The 20,972-nt window shown below is 46.8% G+C and overlaps 1 long non-coding RNA gene across 1 annotated transcript in view; it reads right to left on the bottom strand.

Annotated features, from left to right (window-relative positions):
• Positions 1-575: 575 nt before the first annotated feature.
• The window catches only part of LOC137228647 (uncharacterized), a 131,600-nt gene continuing 111,203 nt past the window's right edge, over positions 576-20,972 (bottom strand). The window contains exon 3 of the long non-coding RNA XR_010945325.1: positions 576-703. This is a non-coding gene — a long non-coding RNA (uncharacterized lncRNA). The remainder of the gene's footprint in view (positions 704-20,972) is intronic.

Here is a 20,972-nt window from a genome sequence, read left to right as displayed (position 1 = left end):
CTTCTGGAGAGATCATAAACTCACATCCCACATCTCCCCGTCCCCCTGGCCCTTTTTCTCCCCAGCATGATTTACAAGCCTATAATTCTGAGGCGGGACTGCTTCGTATTTCACATAATTCAAATATTTTCCTAAAACAACATCAGGCCTTCTCTTTGCCAAGGAGCAGCAGCAGCGCCCTCTGGTGACTGGTGGCCCAGGTGGGCTCTTGGGCAGAATTTCCAGAGCTTGTTGGAAACCTGAGTCCTGCCTGAAACCCAGTGGGTATGAAGGGCCTCTCTAGGGTTCACGGTCATGCAGATGTGGGCCAAGAGGGACTTACAAAGCACTGATTTCTGAGGCTCCACAGATTCAGTTGACAAGCATTTACTGAGCCCCGGCTCATGTGGCACTCCCTACAGACCCCACGAATCACATTGCCAAGCCGAGTCTTCTTTCGGCGCCTGTGTTTTGGTCCTTCACATCCTTTCAAATACTAAAGACTGTGTAAATTCCGCCATCGCCGCAGCCCCTCCTGGCCCAATGCACCACCCCGAGGCCAGCGGAATGTACCAATACCTCACCTTGTGGTTTATGCTTTCATCATCGGTCTCTCCCATTAGAATATGAGCTCTGTGAAGGCAGGGACCTTCTCTGCTTGGGCTCTGCTGCATCTCCAGCATCTGGGACAGTGCCTGGCCCCGAGCAAGTGCTCTAGAAATGTCTGTTGAGTGAAGCATGAATGAAGGAATGAGCAAATGATTGAACACGTGAGGCAGCTGGATGGCTACAGCACTGACCCCAATCGATGACAGTGGAAGAGAGGCTGGCCTCAAATCCTAGACCCAAGCTTGAGCACGAAGGCCGGTGGGGCTGATACAGGACCCTTCCTGCCGCCTTTCCCTACTGCTAACTTTGCTTTGGGGGGAGGTCCATAGACAGCGGGCTGCATGGTGGCAAAAGAGGGTGACTCTTCTGGACCTGCCACTGGGACAGGGCCAGAGAGTGGGACCCCTGAAGGGTAACCCACCCTGCTGCTGTGATGAAGGCCTCTTGTCGGCCTGCCTCATGTCCTTCCTGGGCAGCTGCAATGGCGGTGTGCCATCACTAGGTTCCCAGGGCATCTGCCTCTGGGATCAAAACAACTTGAAGGCCTCAGCTATGTAAAGTGGTGGCCGCCCCCTCTGGCCCAGATTCCTCTGGGGCCCAGCATCCTCCCCACCTTCCTGACTTCCGCCTGTGCCTGGCTTTTCCCTTTAAAATCTGCTCATGTTCTCCTCGGTGGTAGCTGGTAACTATGGAAACTACAATTAGGCTGTTTTGCTCAGTGTCTCTAAAAATTGCCAAGTGCAGGCAGCAACAGCCCCTGACTTATCAGAGACCCTGCTCAGGCTCTTCCATATGTTCTTTTAGGACACACCCTCTGAGCATTTAAGAAAATGCTCCTCCAGCTACCTGAGATGAAAGACCACTTTCTCTCTGTAAAAATTTTCATTTCACCGCAGTCCCATGTTTTTACAAAACACGATGAAAACAAATGAGAAAAATGAAAAGAAAAAACAAAAGTACAACTGACAAGACCCAATTTTATAATCGTAAATTCAGTAGTCATAAGAGGACTCTTTCTAATAGCTATAAAAGTTCCTCAACACTTACTCTCAATTTCCATCCTGTATCATCGTGGGTGAGCATCAGTTTGTGGACAGGCTTCAGTCATAGACTATGCTTTGAATAGCTCTGGCCCAGAACGCCATTCAGGGTCTCGCCCCTTCCAGACACATCTCTGACCAACCCTGCTGGCCCTGCTGTCCAGCTTGGGCCTGTACCGAAAGGTGCCTCAGAGTGGAAGGTGGGGCTTCACTGGGAACACTGACAACCCACGGAAATGTCTGCACTTGAACCTGAGCAAATGTGTGTGAGGGAAGCAGCTGCAGAGGACTTGCCACGCCAGGAAATGCTCTCCCAAAGCCAGGAACGGAGGCTTACTCATGCAGCCATGAGAGGTTTTCCATCGCCCTGGATTCTAGCGTGGGATCTGATGGCGCAATCCTGGGGTCGCTCAGAGATCTGACTGCCCTGCGATTCACCAAATAACCCCACCACCGTCTCCCTGCTTGCTCCTGGAATAACCCCACTGCATGGCCTGGATGGACATTCATCTGAGCTTCCTTCCCCTTTAAAAAATTGAGCTATGTTTTGTACAGTAAATTATGCATATATCAAGAGTACAGCTGTGAATGTTTACACGTGTACCAACCAGATCAAGATATAGAACACATGCATCTCCCCCAAAGGTTCCCTCATGTCCCTTGCTAGTAAATACTAACTTTCCTGCACCCCCCTGAGGTAACTACTATTCTACTTTTTATCACCACAGATGAGTTTTATGAGGTCAAACAGTGTATATTCTAGTTTTTTACTTCTTTCACTCAATATAACACCTGTGAGATTCAGCCACGCTGCAGCCTGGTATCACTGGGTTCTTTCTTTTTGCTGCATTGTGTTCCATAGTTGCTGTGAACAGTCTTGGACAGCTTTTCTGTGCACATATATTTCATTGCATTCAGATAAATATTTAATAGGGTAATTGTTGGGTCCTAAAGCAGGCATGTGTTTAGGTTTTTAAGTAGACACAAAGTTTTCCAAAGCAACTGAACAAATTCATACTTCTGTCAGAAATGTCTAAGAATTCAGGTTGCTCCACCATCTCTGCAAGACTTGGTCTTGTCACCCTTTTCCTGTTACCCGGTGGGTGCATGATGGTGTCTCATTGTGGTTCGAATCTGCATCCGTCTGATGAATAATGACGTTGAGGACCTTTTCGTATGATCACTGACCATCGGGATATCCTCTTTTGTAAAGTACATGTTAACTCTTTCACCCTCTTTTAAAAAATCAGATTTTTAATCAGATGTACAGGCACATGTCGGAGATATTGTGGGTTTGGTTCCAGACCACTGCAATAAAGTGAGTCTCACGGATGTTTGGTTTCCCAGGGCATATGAAAGTTATGTTTACATTATACTGTCATTTATTAAGTATGCAATAGATTAGGTCTAAATACCTTAATTTAAAATACTTTATTGTGGGCTTCCCTGGTGGCGCAGTGGTTGAGGGTCCGCCTGCCGGTGCAGGGGACACGGGTTCGTGCCCCGGTCCGGGAAGATCCCACATGCCACGGAGCGGCTGGGCCCATGAGCCATGGCCGCTGAGCCTGCGCGTCCAGAGCCTGTGCTCCGCAATGGGAGAGGCCACGGCATTGGGAGGCCCGTGTACCACAAAAAAAATAAATAAATAAATAAAATAAAATACTTTATTGCTAAAAAATGCTAACCATCACCTGAGCCTTCAGCAAGTTGTAATCTTTTTGCAAGAGTAACACCAAACATTAATGATCACAGATCTTCATAACACATATAATAATAATGAAAAATTCTCAAATACAGCAAAAATTACCCAAATGCGACACAGAGACACAAAGTGAGCAAACGCTGTTAGAAAAAATGGTGCTGACAGACTTGCCTGAGGCAGGGCTGCCACAAACCTTCAATTTGTAAAAATCACAGTATCTGCAAAGTACAGTAAAGCAAGGCACAATAAAACGAGGTTCACCTGTATTGTGAATATCTTCTTCTCATCCATGGGTTACCTGTTCACTCTCTAAATGATGACTTTGATGGAAAAAGTTCTTATTTTAATGTTGTCCAATGTATTACTCTCCTCTTCCATGATTAGTATTTCTCTGTACTAAGAAAATTTTGTACATCCCCAAAGTCATGAAGATATTATTTGTTTTCTAACAGAAACCTTCTCAGATAATTTGGGGTGGCTGTATTACTGCTGTTGGTTTTCATGTTTTCACAAATGGAATGTTGCTTGCTTGCACTCAGAGGCTCTCTCAGTAAAGGGAAAACAGAACCTCTGAATATACAACTAAGGCAGAAATGACTACCTCATATAAGTCTGGTAGGCCCACTGGAATGAGATGACTTTGGGCCAGGATGGAGCCAGGGATGACCCAAGAGGAGACCCCCATGCCCAGCCTTCCTGCTAAGATGGGACGACATCTCCCTCTTAGCCCTGATCTATGCCACACTTCGGGGGTGATGTAACTGGTTATTAATTATCGTTGTTGTTAACAGGCAAGACTTGTACATTTGTACAAGACTTGTACAATTCAAGAGACACAAAAAAGCCTCCATCCTTCCCATGTTCCCCGGGCATTAGTTCCCTCCCCCAGGGGTAGCCGCCATTTCTGTCCATGTCTTCCCTTCCCAGAGACAGCCCATGCGAACTCTGTGATGCAATTATTCAGTTGGATGTTTGCAGGGAACACAGACTTAAACTCAGTAAACAACAGCATGAGTATCTAAAGGGTCTCTAGCTACATGTCAAAGCTCCAGAAGCAGGGGTTTTGTGGGGGTTTTGGGGGGGGCAGAGGGTAGGTATTTTTTCAAAGGAAAGAATGACAGGGCCATGGGAAAAGAGAGATAAATAAGGCAAGAGAGAGGGAATGCAAGGAGGAGAGAGCCGCTCTATAATAAAGCAATCCATCTGCCCAGCGCGCTCCAGCCGGGTTCCAGATTCTGAGCCCTCTGCTGGTACCCAGGGATCAACCTGGACTTGGCTGGTGACGCGTGGAAGCCATGCGTCCACGGCTCAGGCCAGGACGTCCCCTGCTGCTTCAGTGGCTCTTCCTTACTCGTTCGCACTGTGCTCCTGGAAACCTTGGACTTGCCTGACAATTTCTTCTTCTTTATTTTTTAAACATAATTACTGTATAGACTGGAATCTCCTTCCTCACAGTTTCATTGAGAGGCTAGCCCTGCCTTCCGGGACCAAGATGAGAGCCTGCACAGAGCAGGGCGGAGACGGAAGGGAGATACAGAACGAAGCCACCTTTCCAATCACGGATATGTGAAAGCAGGGGAACATGTGGGGAGAGGCAGCACCCCTGGGTTTTGTCCCTGGGAAGTGTGCGAATGCAGGACCAGATATAAGAGGAGCACGTATACGGGCTCATTCAGGCCGGTCCTGCATGTGCTGCCAGCCCTGGACATGCTCCTAACAAAGGCTGTGACCTCAGAGACAGCCACGAAAGGCCACCTTGCTCCCACTCTACTTCCGGTGGTCGTCAGTTCCACTGGTGGGGAGGAAGTTTGCCCGCACCCACCTCCCCTCCTGGCTGGAATGAGAGTCCCTATGAGTAGACCACGCCGCAGGCAGAGTCAGCATCTGCTGTGCCGTCACACAAAATAGATGGTGTTCACGGCTCTGGTCATAGCACAGAATCCAAGACCATAGAAGGCCTGGCCTTTGCCCTTCAGAGCTTACAGTATAACTAAATAGACCATAAAAGAGAGTAAAACAGGTGACTTAACCACACTTTGATGATGGCAGAAAGAAATGCTACAAGACAGTTCATGACTAATTGGTAAATGAGCAGGAAGAGTATACTTGCCATAGCTCTGTGGATGGAGCAGATGGCAGAGGGGAGCTGAGATTTGAGTTGCACCTTGGAGGGTGGATGAGTGGCAAACAGCACAGAGGAAGGTCACTGAGGCACATCAGAGAAAAAGAGCAGTCACCCCAGAGCTCAGAGAACTGGTTCCCTGCCCACCCATATACAGTCAGGCCCTCACATCTGGGAGAAGCCGAGACCTTGCCCAAGGTCAAGAGTGGGAGCAGGCCAGGTAGCAGAGCTTCCGGTTCCCTGCGTTGGCCCCAACAATGCCCCCCCTTGCCCTTTCTGCTCAATCACCTACCCCCTGCAGTAGCCTGAGAGGCAGTGGCAGGCGGGGGTTGCAGCAAAGCCCTAGTGTGAACATCTGAGGTCCTCCCGCCCGGTTCCTCTTGGCCATCTGATGGTACCTCACCTTCTCGCTTGCCCATAGCTAAGTGGTATAAACTGCTTTTGCTGTTCCTTTTTTCTTCTTGTTCCCCCGCATTTTCAGGGGAAAAAAAAAATCCCAAGACACAGAAGAAAATCGCTGCTAATGTCTCCTCCTCTCCCTCCATTAGAGCTGACGCTTATAAATATTGAAGAGCCGAGCTCCACCAGGCTCGGCGAGTACCGTCGTCTGGTGGCTGTTCCCTCCTCTCCTCCGTCTCCTAGGGCAACACATCCCTGGAGGTAGAGGGAAAGCTCCAGGAGAGCCGCGGAGGCAGGCAGGCAGGGGCTGCCTGCATGAGCTGGGCCACAGCGGTGCAGGGGAGCCTAGTCCTATTGGGGTAGCTGGGAGCCCAGAGGGCGGGGGGCCAAAAGAGCTGCAGTCCCCACAGGGACACAGGACAGGGACAGGGACCCTGAAAGGGAACTGGGCTTCTCTGGAAGACATGTGGGGAAACAAGTCACTAAAAATAAAAGGGCCCTGATGTAAAGAACAAAACAAAACTTGTTCACACTCACCACGCCCACCGACTCGCAAGTGAGATCGTGGGCTCAGGACTCGGGGTGCCAATGAACTCTGCTATTCTAAAGCTCTGAGGGAGGACACCTCAATACCTGGGAATGGGGTGCTGAGCTGCTTGACACCCAGGGGTCCTTGACTCATATACCCAAACAGAGAAGCCAGAGCAGGACGGGGCCGTCAGTAGCCATGCCCTCCCCATGCAGAAGGATGGGACGAGGATGGGCAGACCCATGGCAACCCCTCAACATGCATCTCAGCAGTTTAACATAACTTTCTAATTATTCCACTCGTGCACATTTTTCTGCTCAAAAAACCCAATGCCCTCCCCAGGCCCTCTCCAGAAGTGTTCCCGAGCCCAGCTGTGGCCGTCTGGACGGCAGCACATCCTTTGAGGGCAGGTGTGGAGCTGTCAGGACACGCACTGTACACCAATAAAGCAGTGGTCCCAGCCCTAGCTTGTGCCCACGTTAGCTTGGAGTGGATTACCATATAAATTAGATTTTACTGCCATTTATGGTTTCCCCTTCCTAATTTCCCTTTTCTACTTCCCTCTGCCCCCGTGAACCTCTCTCTCAAAATTCTTCTATTTCTAGAGGAAAAGAAATCCTTTGTCTGGACTCCAAGTCTGCCCCACCCACAGTTTTGCTTTTCTCACCCGTCCGATCCAGAACGGTGATGCCTCTGGTCTGTGCCACAGACTTGATGTGAGTTAGCCTGGCCTGTCGTTCTCGATGCCTCTGTATTTTGTAAAGTACACCTGCTGTCTGTTTTAGCATTCACTGCCGACCTATCGAAGTCTATCTCCTCAGTGTGGATGGTCTTCTCGACACAAACCGAAGCGGTTTGGACGCTTCGTTCTATACAGACTCAGGTTACCTAGATGTAGGAACGATCAGTGGGCGGAAGGATTTTTGCCCTCTACCACCTTGGCCTCTCCAGCACTATGCCATCTCACTGCAGCAACTAGCAGTTGCTAGAACCTTCTCTGCTGTAAGGAAAGGAAAATGGCTCTGAGTTGCAGATGGGTGATTGGAGGCTGGCACCAAGAGGCAAATGAGCAAGAAATACAATATAATGAACACAGGGCTCTGATGATTCCCGTTCCATGTCTTATGTTTTCCAAGCTGCCAGGGGCTTTCATTTTCTCCCCCAAAGATTGAAAACTGTCACTCAGACTAAGGCCCACAATTCAACTCATAGAACAAACAAGGGGAGACTTTGCCTATCGCCTACCTCTTTCCTATTTCATCAGCTAGAAGATGCTGAACGCTGAGTCTGGGAGTCAAGGTCCATGGAGGAGATTTCAGTCCTGATCAAAAGAATGGCGAGCTCTCAAATGAGCAGCTTTTTTATCTTACTCACTACGTGACAGCCAAATCAATGCTTCCCTTTTTGCAACAACTCTGACTCTGACTCTGATCAGTTCACAGCTGGTGGAGAGAGACATTTTTCTCCTAAAGCCATTTCCATGCTCTTGATTGGGGTTTCTCAGGAAAAGGAGGAGAAGACCCTGGCTGCTTGGGGTCTTTCTGGTCTGGCTTCAGGGTTATGATGGATGGTAAGGTCCCAGGGAAGCCACAGAGCAAAAGGATCTCTAGAAACTGGAGGTTACTATACTCTAGGAGAGAGATTCACCTTCAAACAAGTGGAAGCAAAGAAAGGAGCTTGGAGAAGGAACAGTAACTGAGTGTTTACCACGTGCAAGGTACTGGAAGGCAATTTACACATAGAGCGGGGACAGAATGTATTAATATATTAATTTACCACCTCTCTCATTCCTCACAGCCTTCTGATCAACCAGACTTGCCTCTGATTACCCCCACCTCCACCTCCTGTGAACACACATACACTCGGAAGGAGAAATCTGCAACAAGATTCTCAGGTCTTTTGATGCAATCAGGAGACTGGGTGGTTAGAATCAAAGAGATTAGATACAGGGGGAAAGCAGGAGAGCTTAGCCCAGAAGATTAAGATCACATTATACACAAATAAAACACTAGAAAAGGAGGAGAAGGCCAGAGAGAGTGAGAAAAGCCTGCAGGAACATGGCTTGAGAGAGAGTTTGGGAGACTGGTGGGTAGGTTCCAAAGAGGCATGAGATAGACAAGAATAATGGGACAGAGGACGAAGAGCTCTCAAGGGTTGCAATGGGTATGGGATTTGTACTTTCTTTAACGTTCTTCAAGAGATGCAGGTGAGGTCTGGAATTCCTTTTCAGTTGCCATTTGGCCGGCTTCTTTTTTCTTCCTTTTTGTTTAATTGAACTATAGTCGATTTACACTGGTGTGTTAGTTTCAGGTGTACAGCAAAGTGACATATACCTGAATATATACATCTTTTTCAGATTCTTTTCCATTATAGATTATTACAAGGTATTGAATATAGTTCCCTGTGCTACACAGTAGGTCCTTGCCGTTTCACTGGTTTCTACCTGTACCTCTTAAATGCAGTTCTATACAAAGACAGAGCTATGAGGGTCCACAAGATTTACTCAGCTTGTATATCAGGACTCATTTTGAATCAAAGATGAAAAATTCAACTACACCTCAAATAACTATCCTAGACTTGAAAAAAGAGCACAGAGCACAACTTCTCCCTGCCTACTCAGCTACCAGAGTCACCCTGAAACGGGGGAGGGGCAGGTGGGTCAGGTACCAACCCGATGGGCAGAGCAGTTGCCCGGAATGAATCTGAACTGATCAGGCATGGACGTCCTCTTACTGCGCAAATATGATTCCAGTTTCTTAAGAAAGTCAATTCATTGAAGTTGGAATAAAGATGAATGTCTCAGCTTCATTGTGGGTTTTTTCTTTTTCTTCTTTTTTTTTAAAGTATCTTAGTTCAGTGCTCTCACATAATGCCACCTGGTACATCCTGTTCCATACCCTCTGTTCTCCTGTGAATTGCAACGCTGGCTTCACCGTCATCTCCTTGATTTTTCTGACTTCGAGGTTGTACCGAATAGCCCCAGGGGGTCTTGGGATTTATTTTGGTTATGGACACCTTTATCCTTTAATGAGACGAAGACACAGTTTTGTCTTCAGTCTATTGTTCGTATTTGATGCTTTAAAATAAAATTGCGGCATCTGACCCTTTTGGATCCAGTGAAGCTGGGATAATTATGAATTAAAAACCGTTTCAGCCGTGATACACAAAAATGGAAAAAAAGAAAACTACAAAAGGACTTCTCTTTTACCTCAAGCTGCCCTGCCCCATTTTATCCCCACATCTTTTAAATGAAAAAGTCATACCTAATGCAAAGGTGACAATTTTACAGTGAACATACATATACCCCACTAATTTCTTCCATTAACATTTTACCTGACTTGCATTATTATGTTTCTGTCCATCTATCCTCCCTGTATTCATCCATCAACACACTCTATTTTTTATTTTACTACTTTTCTATTTTTATTGAGATAAAATTTGACATATAACCTTGTGTAAGTTTAAGGTGTACAATATATTATTTAGTATTTTATATATTGCAATACGATTACCACCACAGCATTAGCTAACATCTCCATCACATCACGTAATTATCATTTCTTTTTAGTGGCTGCAATATTTAAGATCTAGTCTCTTAGCAACGTCGAAGTGTGTAATACAATATCGTTGCCTATAATCACTATGCTATGCATTACATCTCCAGAACTTATTTACCTACTAGTTGCAAGTCTGTACCCTTAAACAACATCTCCCCAATTCCCCCAGCTCCCACCTCCATTCTACTCAATGTTTATATGAGATCAGGTTTTTTTAGATTCCACATATAAGTGATACATACAGTTATCTGTCTTTCTCTGCCTGACTTACCTCACTTTGCATTGTGCCCTCAAGTTCTATCCATGTTATTGCAAATGACAGGATTTCCTTTCCTCATGGCTAAATAACGTTCCATTGTGTGTGTGTGTGTGTGTGTGTGTGTGTGTGTGTGTGTGTGTATACTATCAATATATCTTCATTATCCATTCATGCACTGACAGATACCTTGGTTGTTTCCGCATCGTGCATAGTGTAAATAATGCTGCAATGAGCATGGGAGTACAGATATCTAATTTGATACCCTGTTTTTATTTCTTTTGGGTATATACATAGAAGTAGAATCGCTGGATCATATGGTAGTTCTATGTTTAATTTTTTGAAGAAACTCCATACTGTTTTCCATAGTGGCTGAAACAAATTGCATTCCCACCAGCAGTGCATAAGAGAACGAAGAATGACTCAGTGGGTAAAGGATAGTCTCTTCAACAAATGGTGATGGAAAACGTGGATAACCATATGCAGAAAAATGAAACTGGGCCTCTAGCTTACACCACCCACAAAAATTCACTCGAAATGGATTAAAGACTTAAACACAAGGCCTGATAACATCTTATTTTGCATGTGCAACTATAGAATAACTTCTCTAATTTCTCTTATTTTTGATGCATTTCAGAGTAAATTGCAGACGGCAATGCAATTCTCCCTAAATACTTCAGCATAGATGTCATTAACTAGATTTCAAGATCTGTTACAGATTTCTTTTACTTTGAGGTAAAATTTACATACAAGGAAACGCACAAATCTTAAGTGTACATTTGCTAAGTTTTGACAAATGAATACACCTATTGTAACCCTAATCCATATCAAGGTATAGAACTCTGCCTTCAGCCCAGAATGTTCTCTAATGCCCATTTCTCATCAGTTCCCTCACTTCTACCCCTCAAGGCAACAACCGTCCCAATTTTTTTCTGCCATAGATTAGCTTAGTCTGTTCCAGGGCTTCATATAAATGAAAACATACTGTATACTCCCTTCCGCTTTAATTGCAAAATAAACTAACCTCTAGCTCCCTTCAGTGCAGGGGAAAACTGGGCATTTTTCCTTGCATGGATCTAGAAAATGGGGACTTTGCTCATTTCAGGGTTCTGTGGGTCATCAGTCCTCATGCCGGATGGTCACTGCGTGTAGAATGAGGTGGTTTAGTAGAACTGTTCGGAACAGGAGAGGCCCATGAAAACACAGACTCTCTACAGGTTGAACAAGCCTTGTGGTGGATTCCCGCAGCCCTTCACTAATCGGCGGGAAACGTTTCATGAGACTTTAGTGCCTGGATCTCCCGAAGCTTCACGGGACTGCTTGGGCTGCAGTGGTACCCAAGGCTGGGAATCAGGGTGTACAATCCACTTGGGCTCTTATAAACCCAGCCTGGGTCTGATTTGCTTCATCTCTTTGGCGCAAGGGATTGCAGGCATCCGATCTTGGGTTCTCGGTCCTGGAATCAGAGCTAAGCTGTGAGGGCTCTGCAGAATTTGTGACAAGGGAGAAATGTCTTGTATTCCTCATGCTCTCTATGAGAGAGAACAGCCAGAAGAAGGAGCTGTCTGCATTGCCTGTGGCGTAAGACCACCCGCCAGCACAAAATAGGAAGCAGAGGGAAGTAAAGAGACCAAATTCTGAAATGCGCTCATCAGCACAACCTGTCCTCTGGGCATTTTTGTTTTGTTTCGTTTTGCAGCGAGAGATGGTAGGATGCCACCAAGTGGAAGGAACTCATCAGCCCGCCTCGATGACAGCATTAAAGAGTGGGCAAGGGGCATCCAGACGGCGGTGTGAAGCCCTCACGGGTTCTCAGGGCAGGATGCTCTGCCTCGGATGCAGAGGGCTATCAGCCTCAGTCACACGGCTTCCAGGCACATGGAGGTTTTCCATCGGTCACTACCGCCTGGAGCGCCAGCACGGCACTGCCGCGTGTCCAGTACTGAACGCGAGGGCGGCACAAACGGGAAATAGATGATGATGACGGTGGTGGTGGTGGTGGTGGTGACGATGATGTAAAATGAGGCTGCACAGTGAGGATTCTTTTGAACCTCCTCTGCCTGTATCTCAAAGGGGGGTGAGACTGGATATTCACCACAGAATTGTGCAGAGCTAACCCTGAGAAGACTAAACGTGTGGCCACATGGTCAGTGAGGCAGGAGACGGAGAAGGAAGTAGAGGAGAGATCCCCTCTCCCTGGCGTGGCTAATTCCGAATTCGTCTAATGTTCACCCACATCCTGCCTTAATGGGGCTGCAGGCATGGAGACTGCTGAAGGAGAGAGTCCACGGGTTCAGAGTTTCTGGTTTGGACCAAATAAGACGTAATTAGAGACCGACTGATGATCAGGGATGGATTGAGGAGTGTCATGGTTTGGTCTACATTAAAGCTTGAGGACCATGCGTCCGGGAAGCACGCACCAGACTGTGAAATCCCCAGCTTCTCAGGAGGGGGTGGGGAGGCTCGGAGTCCTGCGCACCCAGCCAGGGAGTGAAACAACTCCACAGCAGGTGGCAGCTGAGGAAGCACCCACAACTTTACCTAGAAGCTAAGGGCCAGCGGGAAAGCAAGAAAGATATTTTTTTCTATGTCTTCCTGCCTGTAAGTCCCAATTTTGAGCCGTGGTCCTCCTTGGAAGCCTCATTCAGCAAATACACAATGACCCTATACCCTGTGCCAGAAAGCCCTTTGTCCTTCATGCTCTTGATCTAACTCAGGGGCAGCAGTTTTACCCCGTTTCTACTTCCTCGCCTGCTTCATTTCCTCCTCCCGCCCTGACATAAGAGCGGGAAAGAGAAGGGACCTGAATATTTTAAAAGGAAGGCAAAGGAAGGAGAGAGCAGAAATGAGATTACCCTGCCTCCTGTGCTCTGGATGTAATAAAACACACATGGCTACCACCCTCAAGGGACTTACTATCGAGGGTCAGGCTAAGAAACAAACTGGATGAACCAAAGGTTTTTCAGATGGGGCATCTGAGTTGGGGACTAAGGGACTACTCCAAGTTCCAACAGCAAATGCCAAAGCCAGGAACTGATCCTAGCATTCCGTGATATATATCAAAATTTAAAACCCTTCAGAAAAACTTTCTTGAGAATTGACCCACCTGTTTGCACCTTTCCTCACCCAAGTCCCAGTCTCACGCTGCCTCTACGCTGGCCCCATCTGTCCCCAATCACACTCCTTCCCTTCCCCCAGGTGGTCCAGGACTCTCCTTCCTCCTGGGCCACCTCTTCACCGCACAAAGGGACAGCCTGGAAAAGTGCCCACGTGGTACCTCCCAGGCAGTTCTTTTTATCCCACATAAGAAGTCAGGGGTACCTCCTGACTTCCTACCATCCCAGCTCCAGCCCAGCTGTCCAGCTATCCAGGTGGAGTCCCAAACCAGCAAGAGCCCAGAGTCAGCAATGCTTGGATCGCCAGGTGGTACAGCCACGTGCCTCAAGGGACAGAGTCATGGGAAATGGCCTAAGCAGGGCTTGGTCCCTCCGGTGCCCCCAGAGGGTCTGCTGCATCGGCTCAGTGAGTGCTGGCCCCAGATGATGCGGCCAAGCTTCCCTTCCCCGGGCCCTCATGGCCTGACCATCAAACGGCCTGTCAAGTTCATGTTGGTCACCCTGCCCCATCTACCTGTTTGTCTCTCTGTCCCTATTTCATGCTCCCAGAACAGTCATGGAGGCAGAGGTGACTCTGAGTGGGGTCTCCCTGCCCTCCCAGCAGCTGCAGTTCAAACCACCTTGCCTTCCTTGACAATTTAAAGAGCAAGAACTGTCATATCCCAGGTTTCTGTGCTCAGTGAAGCATTGCCCATTAAGTCTCCAGGGAGATTGTGTCTTCGGAGAGCCACTCACAGGAGGGCAGAGCCTCCAGGGCTGAAAACAAGGGGCCCCCGGCTGGGGATGCTGAGGGGCCGGCTCCAAAGAAGGTTTGCTTGGGGAGCTGATGTTTTCTCTTGGGCCTTTCTAGAAGCCTGGAGACTAAGGTAAAACTTCCCCCTCTTCCAGGCATATGAACCCCTAACCAACCGGCACCTTTCTAACCACACACACACACGCACCCGTTTCTACTGTCCTAGCAGGTACTGTTATCCCCAGTCACACTTCACTACCTGAGACAGTTCACGAGAAGACAATTGCCCAACAAAAAGCTACAAAAGAACTTATTTGTAATTCCTCAGTGTGCGACCACGTCTGAGTGAACTTGTCTATTTGCTTGTCCTTGTCAATGCCACCTGTCTATGGAGGATGCTCCTCAAGGGTCCTGACAGAGCTCTGCGCTGGGGACTCGGTGCCCATGCAGGTCCACCGGCAGTGATCCTAACGAAGCAAACAGGGGATCCAGTCCTAAAAAGAACATCCCCCAAATCACACTGATTGGATCTTAAAGGTGGGACAGGGTTTGGCAGAGAATGTTATACTTAATATGAAAAGGGGCTTCAGTTCCCTGAGTGCACAGTGGCCCTTGGGATGCGGTTTGGGGGAAGGCGAGCGAGTGCACACGTGTGCTGCGAGGTGGGAAGGAAGCTGCCCTAGGACCAGGAGAAGCCTCCCGTGAAGGGTTTCCCAGGAGGTCGCTGGGGGCTTCCCCCTGGCCTGTGAAGACAGGAGGTTCTGGCTGTGCAGTTCGGGGAACCACAGCAGCAGATCTAGGGGAGATCTCAGAAACATGCTCTTCCAACCAATCCACACCCAGACGAGGACCCTGAACCCAAGGGGTTAGGACTTGATGGAGGTTACGCATACAAGGGCTGGGTCGGGACTGGCTTCTGCACGCCACACTTGGTGTTGCTTTCCCCACAGCCCACAGACACGTCACAGTGCACGGTTTTGCTCCTAGTAAAACACTTGTGGCAGAGCCTCCCTCAGGGTGACAAGTGGCAAAGGCAGATGAGTCATGTCTCCAACCCTAGGACAGTGAATAGGCTTCTCTGTTCTCCTCTGGACAGGGGGTCCTGGTGGTCACATCTGCACATCCTCTGGGTCCCCAGAAAATCTGTTTCCAGAGCCTGCATAGTGTGACTCGTGAGAACGGTAGAAAAGAGAGTCCCTGACTACCCAGACTTGAAGTTACCTGTGCATCTGCCCCATTCTCTCCCACACACCGCCACTGCCACTATCCGAGCCCCACTGGACTGTCAGCTCCTCAAGGTGGGCACCACACACTGTGATAACTCCAGGGCCCAATCCAGAGAATTCCACACGCAGGAGCCTGACGTATATTGAATCAAGCTGCACCGGCCTAGCTAACAGTGGCTGGCTTTGCTGAGACCTGGATACACCAATGATGGCAGCAGTTCCTGGAGGTGGAGAGACAGCCCTCCGCCAGGTGACAAGGACAGAGAAACAGATTAGAAGGTTGAATCAGTAGTGGGCGGAGTGGCCCCACTTGAGCAACAATGTCAGTTCAAAGGAAATACAATTTAAAGTGCTGATGGGAATGTATAGGATACCTATTTGCCCATGTGTAGTTTAGAAGTGCTGTCGGTTGGATTCCCAAAACATGGCAATGGCCTTGGAGAGTCATGAGGCTTAAATCAAATAGATGCAGATGTGATGCAGATCTTGAAGAAGTTCAAAAATCCAGAAATGCTGGGGATGGAGGAACCTCAGGAATCATCTAATCAAACCCTGTCCTTCAGAGGAAGGGACTGTTGGCAGGAAAAGGGCGGCAGATATTGAGTGACTAATGCCCTAGTCCCAGGCTCCTGACCCTACATCAGCAGCTCCTCCCCACGCCATCCTGCTGTGTAAGGAAAGGTCCCTGGGATAAGACACCCACACGACTGAACTGCAGATAACAGGGCTCAGGGATGGAGTCTGTGGAGGTTTACCTGGGTTAAAGCCAAGTGGCCAGCTAACAACCCCACAGAATCCGAGCCGGACTTCAGAAGAAAACACAGAGGACTGGAAAGGCCCAGATCTCTCTTTTCTCCCCAGTGCCTCCGCCTGGACTCCTCCAACTCGCTGTCCCACTCTCCACCCTTCCGCACAAACGGAGAATGAACAGAGAGGAAACCCCCCGAGCACAGAGGCAGACTGAGCAGGAAGAGCAGGCTGAAGCGAGGTCCTTTAGGAAAGGCTCTTGCACCAGCAGGAGTTCGAACCCTGTGCCCAGGACTGGGGGGAAATTGAGAGCAAGAAGGGATCCCTGTGCTGGAACCTTCACCTGCAGGGCCCCTTAGTCCCTCCTCCTGTCCCCCAAGACAGAACCCTATGTTCTTCCCCAGGGTCCAGCCCACAGGGGCCCGGTGGCGGGGGGAGGACATGCAGCCGGGGGGACAGGGTCCTTAGCATGCCTCCTCCGGATGCAGCTACCGACCTCCATTCTGGTCAGCACAGCTCCGGCCCCTCACTGCAGGCAACACAAGCCCCATCTTAGTGGCCCAGGCAAGGGAGAAGATGGGCCTCCCAGCCAAGGGCAAGGCCCCCAAGGGGCTCATGAAGCATGGAAGAGAGGAGTGGGTTCCTGCTGGCTGGTTATGAGCACGCCTCTCCCCTCTGTGATCTCAGGACCTAAGGACGTTCCGTCCATTTCCCCTCCAGCCCTCAGAGGATGCAGTAAAATGAAGTAGCCAGACCACTGCACTTGAAACTCCAGGTTGTCATGGGTTCTAATCCCAGCTCTACTCCCTACCAGCTGCTGTGACCTTGGGCAAGGTAGCAAAACTCCTTAAGCCTTTTTAGCTTCATCTGTAAAAGGAAGATAACGCCTCCCCTCTCAGGCTCCCGGTGAGGATAAAGGGAAATACAGAAACAGATGTGCAGATGAGACCTGGCCCATGGAAGGTGCTTCACTTCCTTTCTTCTTCCTTTAATGGCCACTGGAAGGCTTGGCACTGCTCTCAGGAGCCCCTTTACCAAGCTAAGACATAATGAGAGAGGAAAGAGGGAGCAAATAATAATAATATTTACGGAGAATTTACAACAAGCCAGACACCACACTCACAGGTCATAAGGGTCTCCCACAGCTCTCTGGACACAGCCTGTAAGCAGGGGAGCTACGGCTGTGCTTTCGACCATTAGCAAGAGGAAGGCAATGAAGAAATGGTGCCCAAGGAGGGAGGCAAGTACCGCATGTGGGCTGTTTGGTGCATCCAGCCTTGAGCCTGGACTCTGCATGTGAGCAGAGGGTGGGGGCAGGGAGGCTCGGCTCCAGTCACCTCTGTCCCTCCAGGAGCCGGGCTGAGATCAAGCATGTTTGACGATGGATATTTATTATGGAAATTACCTAATGAGCTACAAGATCGTTATCTAGCACCCAAACAGTATTATCATAACTATTACAAATTAAATTAGGCCACCTTTGCTAAATCAAACAAATAGTAAGAGTAATTGAAATGAAATGATAATAAACCAAAGGATTCCAGCCCGCCTGGTTCCTCAACATGTTCTTGCTGATTTACGTATTCACTTTGGACCACGTGGGCTGGAGACGAACACTGATCCTGTCCTCTGTCAGTCCTGTTTTTTTTTTTTTTTTTTTTTTTTTTTTTTTTTGCGGTATGCGGGCCTCTCACTGTTGTGGCCTCTCCCGTTGCGGAGCACAGGCTCCGGACACGCAGTCCCAGCAGCCATGGCTCACGGGCCCAGCCGCTCCGCGGCATGTGGGATCTTCCCAGGCCGGGGCACGAACCCGTGTCCCCTGCATCGGCAGGCGGACTCTCAACCACTGCGCCACCAGGGAAGCCCAGTCCTGTTGTTTTAATGAAATTCTCCCCAGGAACGAAGTGAATCTGCGTGGGTGATGTGATGTGCAGGTCTGTAAATGAGAGAAGCGACTCGTTGGTTCCAGACTTCAAAGTGATGTCAGCCCTTGGTTCTTCAGCAAAATTACACCACTCTCTGCTTTTACTTGCAGACAGAGATGGACTTCATTTTTGACAGTTTTATCCATAGTTTAAGAGAACATTTTCTATTGGGATTGGCTGCATGACCGAGATGGTTTTCTTTTATCATCATTAAAACGTTGAAGTGCTACTTTAATTTATCGCAGAAGAAACTGGTCTTCTCTCTTTCAAATACTGAGCGATCATCCTCTCTCAGTCTTCTCATTCAACCATCAATTGAAATAATCGATATTTTATTTTCGAACAAAAGCACTTAGTTTCATTTTCACCAGCCCAGCATTGGATGGCACTGAAAAACTTCAGTTTTGAACCCACAAACTTTGGTTAAGATGATTCTGCAGAGACTTTGCTCTGTGCTCACTGCTGTTTCCTCTTTCTAAACACCAGGGAGGCTCTGTCTCCCAGGGCCCCTTGCAATAAGGCCAGGGCCACATGAATGAGCTCTGGCCAATGAGATGTGAGCAGAGGTGATGTAACCCACTTCTAGGCCTGAACCTCCACCACAGTGACCTCAGAGGCCAGGTGTGCCAGGTGTTGTATCTGCAAGATGAAGACCTAAGTGAACATCTTTGTTGCACTAAACACTAATTACTGATTAACGCAATCGTGCTATGGCAGCTCAGATTCAGCTAGTATCTGTAGACCTTTTTTCATGTTCTGGGTGATCATATATCTAAGGGTGAAAAGCTCTTTGTGTCTATCCTCACCACTAACTCATCTAATCTCTCCAATTCTGATCACACTTTTTGGTCAAAAAAGCCATCACCTTTTGTTTGTTTTTATAAAACCTCATTAAGAACATGTCCCTCTGGCAGTTCACTTGGCAATAAAGAAATAAAGCTTTTATCTCACAGAATAATGAGATGGCAACTGGTGGTTTAGTACATCTCTCACTGTAATCCTCACGACAACCTAACAGATCAATATTATTATCCCCATTTTACAGATGAGGCTATGGAGGCTCAAAGAAGTTAAATAACTTGTCCGAGGTGACATAACTGGGTTAAAAGAGGAGCCAGGATGTAAACCCAAACCTTTCTGATCTCATGCTTGTTTTTCCTTAAGCAACAATGTCTCTTGACTCTGGAATATTTTTTTTTTTTATTATTAACATAAGGTAGAAGAATTCACAACATGACGTGTTGAAGGGTCTCCTTTGTGTCTTCAAGCCAGACAAACGTTAGGCTGAAGATAAAGAAATGCACCTTGAAGGAGCTCACACACGTAAACAGGTCAGATTTGTTTTAAATTAATAGACCTTACTTTTAGAGCATTTTTTAGGATTACAGGAAAAGTGAGTGAAAAGTATAGTGAGTTTTCATACCCCCTCTTGCCCACCTTATTATTAACATCTAAAATTAGTGTGGTACATTTGTCACAATTGATGAGCCGATACTGATACATTATTATTAACTAAAGTCAATGGTTTACATCAGGGTTCACTCTTTGTGTTGTACAATTCTATGGACTTTGACACATGTATAATTACATGTACCCACCATGACAGTACGGTACAGAATAGTTTCAATGGAGCAAGAATCAGGGAAAGGTTCCACAGAAGGAATGGCATGTCGGACTTTTAAAAATAGGTAAGATTTTCAGATGGACCAAGAACCCTGAGCGAAGCCAAAAGGGAATGCACAAGGCATTAGTCAAGAGGTCGTCATTAGATGTGGTGTATACATACAATGGAATATTGCTCAGCCATAAAAAATAATGAAATATTGCCATTTGCAGCAACATGGGTGGACCTAGAGGTTATCATACTAAATGAAGTAAGTCAGACAGAGAAAGACAAATATCATATGACATCACTTGTAAGTGGAATCTAAAAAAATGATACAAATGAACTTACTTACAAAACAGAAACAGACACACAGACATAGAGAACAAACATGGTTACCAAAGGGGAAAGGGGAGAAGGGATAAATGAGTTTGAGATTAACAGATACACAATACTATATACAGAATAGATAAATAGTAAGTATCTACTGTATAGCACAGGAAACTATATTCAGTATTTTGTAATAATCTATAATGGAAAAGAATCTGAAAAAGAGCATATATAATATATATATGTGTATATATATAATAATAAATTATATATATATATATCTGAATCACTTTGCTGTTCACCTGAAAATAACACAACACTGTAAATCAACTATACTTCAATAATATTAAAATAAAAAATACTTGCTTCAGAAAAAAAAGAGGTAGTGGTTTGATCAGTTTGTCTTAAGCAAAGAGCCCATATTTGGGAAAATAACAACAACAACAAGAATGAACATTTATTTGGCACCATTAGGTGTCAGGCAATCACTAAACATTTTACATGGATTACATGGGTTAAATGACACACAGAACAATTTATAATATAGGTGCATAACTACCATTTTTTTGATTGTATGTTTTGTTTAATACTTGCATTGTTTCTATAGCGCAATTATAGCAATCTTTAAATTTGCTTTTCATTACAAATATTTGTCAAGTTTTTGTTCAGAAACACTTTTCCTAGTCTCTTGAACATGTACCCAGACACACTACAAAAAACTCATTCATAACCGTAACTACCATTTTTAATAAAAGGTGTGCAAATTAAAACTTGGAAGTGTTTTTAAAAACTTCCCTGAAGTGACATAATAGGTATTTGGAGGATCTGGTATACAAACTAGGCAGAAAAGTCCAAACTAGGCAGAATGCTTCTAAAAGAAAACCAAAAGAAGATAGCAGATAAATTAGAAAAGGTAATTTGGGGACCATTTGAGACTGACGTGGATGTCAGGCTAAAAAATTGTTCTCTTTCAGCAACAGAGTTTTCAAGATTAGCATATACTAATATTTCCTTTTGGTCACTGAAACCAGGAAAAAAGGACAGGTATGGATCCACAGAATTTGGTCTGCTTCATAACAGCTTATATAAGAAAAACAAA

This window comes from Pseudorca crassidens, chromosome 8, assembly GCF_039906515.1.
Source record: "Pseudorca crassidens isolate mPseCra1 chromosome 8, mPseCra1.hap1, whole genome shotgun sequence".
NCBI classification, from domain to species: domain Eukaryota; kingdom Metazoa; phylum Chordata; class Mammalia; order Artiodactyla; family Delphinidae; genus Pseudorca; species Pseudorca crassidens.
Note: the sequence above shows the minus strand (reverse complement) of the source record. Positions and strands in the feature narration are given on the sequence as shown.